Source organism: Neoarius graeffei, chromosome 18 (assembly GCF_027579695.1).
Source record: "Neoarius graeffei isolate fNeoGra1 chromosome 18, fNeoGra1.pri, whole genome shotgun sequence".
Lineage (NCBI taxonomy): Eukaryota > Metazoa > Chordata > Actinopteri > Siluriformes > Ariidae > Neoarius > Neoarius graeffei.
This window is the reverse complement of record NC_083586.1, coordinates 38,567,552-38,573,551: the sequence shown is the minus strand read 5'-3', so window position 1 is coordinate 38,573,551 and position 6,000 is coordinate 38,567,552.

Genomic DNA, 6,000 nt, shown 5'->3' with positions numbered 1-6,000 from the left:
TCATGAGGGACCAGTTCTGGGCCCCCCCTCATGCCTGGGCCCGGGACAAAATACCCGGTTGTCCCCCCCGTCGACGGCCCTGGCTACGGCCACTACGAGGTGCATTCGCTAAGCGTCTGAAAGCCGAGGTAAGGATTAGTATTATAATTTTGGGTGTATCAATTATTGATTATCATAATTCTGACTCATTTACTCTTATACCTGTCCTTCTTTGTTTACGTACCGAATCAAAGAGTTGTAGTGAAGTTGTAGGCTGTATAGCCGGGTTCATGGAGGCAGTGATAGTGCCATAATATACAGGGCCTAACATTCCTACAACTGTAGAGACAGTCAAGAAATCCTGTAACATTAATGGACATTTAAATAAATGTTATGTTGGTAAGTTTGTTTGACTTTTCTTAAATTTCATCTCTTTCGCCAAATGGCGTAGTGTTGTTGGCTGTGTGATGGCGTTTCGCCATTTTGAATGTTTTCATCTCGGACTCTGGAAGCATTGTATCTCAATCAATCTCGAAAAATATCAGCAAAAAAAAACTAGCTTGCAACGGACTTTAGCTAGATCTATGATGAACTTTCAATGTATGATACAAAAATAATACTTCTTTCAACAGATCATTAGCCTTTGAGCAGAATTGTTTTTAACTTACCAGGAAGTGTTATCGAGCCGACCGCTTTCAGTTTCATGGGGATTGAATGAACTCTCACTCTCAGAATCATCTGACCCGTCAGAGTAAAGACAAGATCCATGTTCATGTGAATTTCCAGCTATCGGTTCGAATTGATAGGGTCTAACTTCACATCTCTGTGAAACATCAGGAATATCACTGTCGATGGTGTCCATTTCGGTAACCTGTTTACATTAGATTCCCAAGCGCTGGCTCCTTGGAAAGTTTTTGTGATGTCACAGGTCACGTGACCACCTAGCTAATTAACGAATCATTGTTTTAAGCTGATGTATAAAAAAGTTGAATAATGTGATGATTTTCACATTTTTGACGCTCTGCAGTGATTTAGATGGCATTTCTTATGTCCTTTATACATAATTATACCCAGAAAAAAATCCATGTCCCATGTCCTTTAAAACTGCAGATCAGGTAGTGGGTTTTAATAACATGTGCACCATAATGGGGCACTGGATAGTTTCTGTTAGTTTTCCGGCTTCCTTTTTACATACTCCCCCAAGGTTTAACTGGCATTTATGGATGTAACTCTGTATTGTAGTACTTGACAAAGGTTTGCCAAAGTAATCTCGAGCCCATGTGGTTAAATTATGGCCCTTTTCCACTACCCTTTTTCAGCTCACTTCAGCTCACTTCAGCCCGACACGGCTCGCGTTTCGACTACCTTAGAGCAGCACGACTCAGCTCGCTTCAGCCCTGCTTAGCACCCAAAACTCGCACGGTTTTGGAGTGGGGCTGAAGCGAGCCAAACCGAGCCGAGTGGGGCTAGGGGCGTGAGGAGACACTCCTCTGTGCACTGATTGGTGAGGAGGAGTGTCCTCACACGCCTACACACGCCCCGCGAGCACGCTGGGATCTGTAAACACCGTAAACCTGGAAGAAGAATTACGAATTACGAGAATTTCTGAAGCCTTATGCGCCTCGCCTCATCTATATGCTCTTGCCAGTATCTGTTGGCATTGTCGGTGACAACAAGCCACAGCACCAAGACCAGCAACACTAACGACTCCATGTCCTCCATGTTTATTGTTTACTATCCGGGTCGTGAGACTACCGCTTAAAAGATCACTGATGTCACTGTTTGCACCGCCTAACGACATCACGTGACGCCCACCCACTTTCGCTAACTCCACCCAATGTGTTCACCCACTTCCAGCCAGCACGGTTCAGCGCGGTTGTAGTCGAAATGCAACTCCAACAGCCCCACTCAGCTCGACTCAGCCGCGTTGGTAGTGGAAAAGCGGCATTAGCTACAGATGAATGGCAGTTCTTGATGCAGTGCCGTCTGAGGGATCAGAGATCGCAAGTGTTCAGCTTAGGCTTGTACCCTTGCCCTTTGCACACCAAAATTCCTCCAGATTCCTTGACACGTTTAATGATATTATGCACCGTAGAGAGTGAAATATCCAAATCCCTTCCTAGCTTTCTTTGAGGAACATTGTTTTTAAACATTTCAATAATTTTCTCATGCATTTGTTGCCAAACTGGAGATCCTTGGCCCATCTTTGCTTCTCAAAGACTAGGCCTTTCCTGGATACTGATTCTGTACCAAATCATGATTATAATCACCTATTGACATCACCTGTTTCAAATCACATTATTTAACTATTTTACCTCAGTACAAGCTCTAAACTGCCCCAGTACCTTCTTGGCACGAGGATTGGATCTGCATTCCAGAAATGGAACGAATTAAAACGTACTCATGGACCATCACATTTATTTACCAACAAGGGTGAAGTTTTTTACGACCTGTGTCCGATCCCATCTTTTGTATAGTGTACAGATATGGCAGCTATCTGCCAATGAAATCCAAAAGATCAAAGTAGTCTGGCATGGCTTCTTACGCAAGATGATAAAGGGAGGCTACGAAAGGAAAAGGTCCCCTAAATGTAATGATCCAGAATACGATGGTCTTGATGGGGAATTGGATTGGAGCTTTAAACTGTCTAATGCGGACTTGAGAGAGAAAACCAAGACCCAGCCCATAAAGATATTCTCTTTTGAACAACAACTAAAGTACCTGGCACACATTTGCCAAATGGACAATAGTGAACTCCAAAAACAACTTTTATTTGACACGCAATCTTCTAGATGGACCAAGTTTGAGAATCTTCTGGGATTAGATGCACAACAAATTAGAAGAATAATGATGGATAAGACAGATTTCCAGCAACTGTTGGGCGGAGTCCTGATAGGCGCTCCCTGAGGAGTATGATACTCCACTAGGGGAACATGATGATATATCGACTTTTTTGGAAATGTGTTGCAGGCCTGAAATGCAGGAATAGATGTATATTAAAAAATGAAATGAAGTTGACAAGACAAAACATGAAATATTTTGGGTTCAAATTGTCTACAAATAAATATAACTCAAAGTAAATTTATAAAATTACTTTATTTACATTTTCCATACTGTCCCAACTTTTTCTGATTTGGGGTTGTAGAGTGTAACTGCCATTTTGCTTGGTCATTGGGTTTGTGTGCACATTTTTTAATAGTAAGTATAGTTCTATGATTGTTGGGTTTTGCTAGTTGTTTTAGCCAGGGCCACCCCTGCAGTGATACAATCCCTTTAGTATTTGTTGCGGGCTATTCCCATTTTTACATCTATATCTGTGTGCTGTTTATATTATCAATTATATAAGCTCACCCATCCATGAAACCTTTTCCCTATTTAACCATTCTAACCCTAGACCAGGATGTTGACAAGTTGACTTCTAGCCAACTGTAGTTTTCTTTAGAGGAGCTGGACCGGAGGCACTGGCTTCACCACTTACTGTACACCTTCCCTACTGATTCTTTCCACGGTGTACAGAATTCAAGTCAGAGTCCTACTTTTAACCCTTACATGGCCAGCAAGGGGGGGCGGCACGGTGGTGTAGTGGTTAGCACCATCGCCTCACAGCAAGAAGGTCCTGGGTTCGAGCCCAGTGACCGGCGAGGGCCTTTCTGTGTGGAGTTTGCATGTTCTCCCCGTGTCTGCGTGGGTTTCCTCCGGGTGCTCTGGTTTCCCCCCATAGTCCAAAGACATGTGGGTTAGGTTAATTGGTGGCTCTAAATTGACCGTAGGTGTGAATGTGAGTGCGAATGGTTGTTTGTCTCTGTGTCAGCCCTGCGATGACCTGGTGACTTGTCCAGGGTGTACCCCGCCTCTCGTTCATAGTCAGCTGGGATAGGATCCAGCTTGCCTGCGAACCTGCAGAACAGGATAAGCGGCTAGAGATAATGGATAGCCAGCAAGGCTTTGGATTCCACTGCTACTTTCCTAAAATACTAACCTTTCTTCAAGGACAGCACCAAGTCCCCGTCTAAAAGAAAGGTGTATGTGGTGGCCATTGCAGCACATCACAGCACTGTGGATGGCATCTCTTAAGGCCCCTCGTTATGAGGCTATGGAGGATGCTGAACTGAAACGGGCATGTCAAAAAACTGTCTGCATGCTTGCGTGATGACTGCCTTGCTTGAGTCTGTGGCCAGATGACCCTGGAGTGACCGTATGGTTAAACCTGAGAGTTTTTAACCAAGATATTCCACTTACTACCCAATTTTGCAAAGTATTTAAATGACTTTGCAGTGTTATAAGATGATCCTCTGAACCATTCTTTGTTGTACCTCGCACAAAGCATCTGACATTTCTTAGCCTGAACATTAGACATCGGATTCAACTGTTATTCTGTCAGGGAGGAAAGATGCAAATGGCTCCCTTGTCCTTACAGAAATTGATCTATTGGATTACAAGTTCCTACCACCACATAGCACTCGACATGGAGTTTTGGGTATTGTTTAGAGGTGTGCAACTCAACAAAGTCTGGGGGCTGCTGCCACCTGGGCATCATCATTCACCTTCTTCAGGTTTTACAAGGTTAATGTTGTCCTTCTCAGTCATACGAGTGCGACAGTCATCAAGCAAAAAATCCCTCCATTGTGGCCCAAGATGAACTGTTTACTAATACAGGGATCCCAGCAGTAATTGAAAAAAATAGAGGAATGTAAGAAACTATCACCGGGCGGCACGGTGGTGTAGTGGTTAGCGCTGTCGCCTCACAGCAAGAAGGTCTGGGTTCGAGCCCCGTGGCCGGCAAGGGCCTTTCTGTGCGGAGTTTGCATGTTCTCCCCGTGTCCGCGTGGGTTTCCTCCGGGTGCTCCGGTTTCCCTCACAGTCCAAAGACATGCAGGTTAGGTTAACTGGTGACTCTAAATTGACCGTAGGTGTGAATGTGAGTGTGAATGGTTGTCTGTGTCTATGTGTCAGCCCTGTGATGACCTGGCGACTTGTCCAGGGTGTACCCCGCCTTTCGCCCGTAGTCAGCTGGGATAGGCTCCAGCTTGCCTGCGACCCTGTAGGACAGGATAAAGCGGCTATAGATAATGAGATGAGAAACTATCAGCGGGGTCAAGGGGGCTGCCGGAAGCTATTGAGATTTAACATTTAAAGATGCTATAGAACACATTTTTTACATAGATTTAACATAGAAAAGCAACAGAATTTAACCATAATGTATATCTATTTGATGCCATATTTTGTAATCAATGACATAAGTGGCAAAATTTTTTTTTTATAAAAATTAGACGAAAATGTAGCTTTGAAGAATATACTTGCCTAAATATTCCACTGATTGTGTTATAACAATAGTATCCATAGTTCATCTCATTTTTTTTTGTTTCAAGTTAATGTCAAAACTAGTCTAATATAAGCCACATTCATTTTTCAAAAATCATGAATATGAGCAGAAATCAATGATTCAGTAATATTAGATATATACATATGTACAGCAAATATTGGAGATATTTGATTTAAACCTCTCTTTTTGAAAGGTTTCACTGCAAAGGAATTTAATGCTCTTTTCTGGGGTGCATTCTGTCTTTCCTCCAGTTTTCTCTGCTTTTGTTTCTCTGATCTTTCCTTCTGCTTTTCTGATGTTCCTGCAGTGCTCTGAATTAAGTTCAACGCATTAGAAACAAAAGCACGAACGGAGTTAAAACATGTTTTCTAGCAAATGGGCGCAGCCATATTGTTTTCTTGTTCTATCGTGTACAGTCTCGCGGTCACTGTTGCCAGATACTCCTGACGTTTTCCAGCCCAAATTATGTTCAAAACCCGCCAAAATGCACTTGAAACCCCCCAACTGGGCGGAGAACCGCGCAATCTGGCAACACTGCTCGCGGTATTTACATCAATTTAACTTCCGAGTGTTCCCGAATGTCAATGAGAACAAACGAAGCCGACGAAAACATCGCTAAACAAGCAAACCAAATCAGAACGTATTCTGCTGGTCATTTTACTTAAACATATTTTTAATGGATATACAAGAGATTTAAA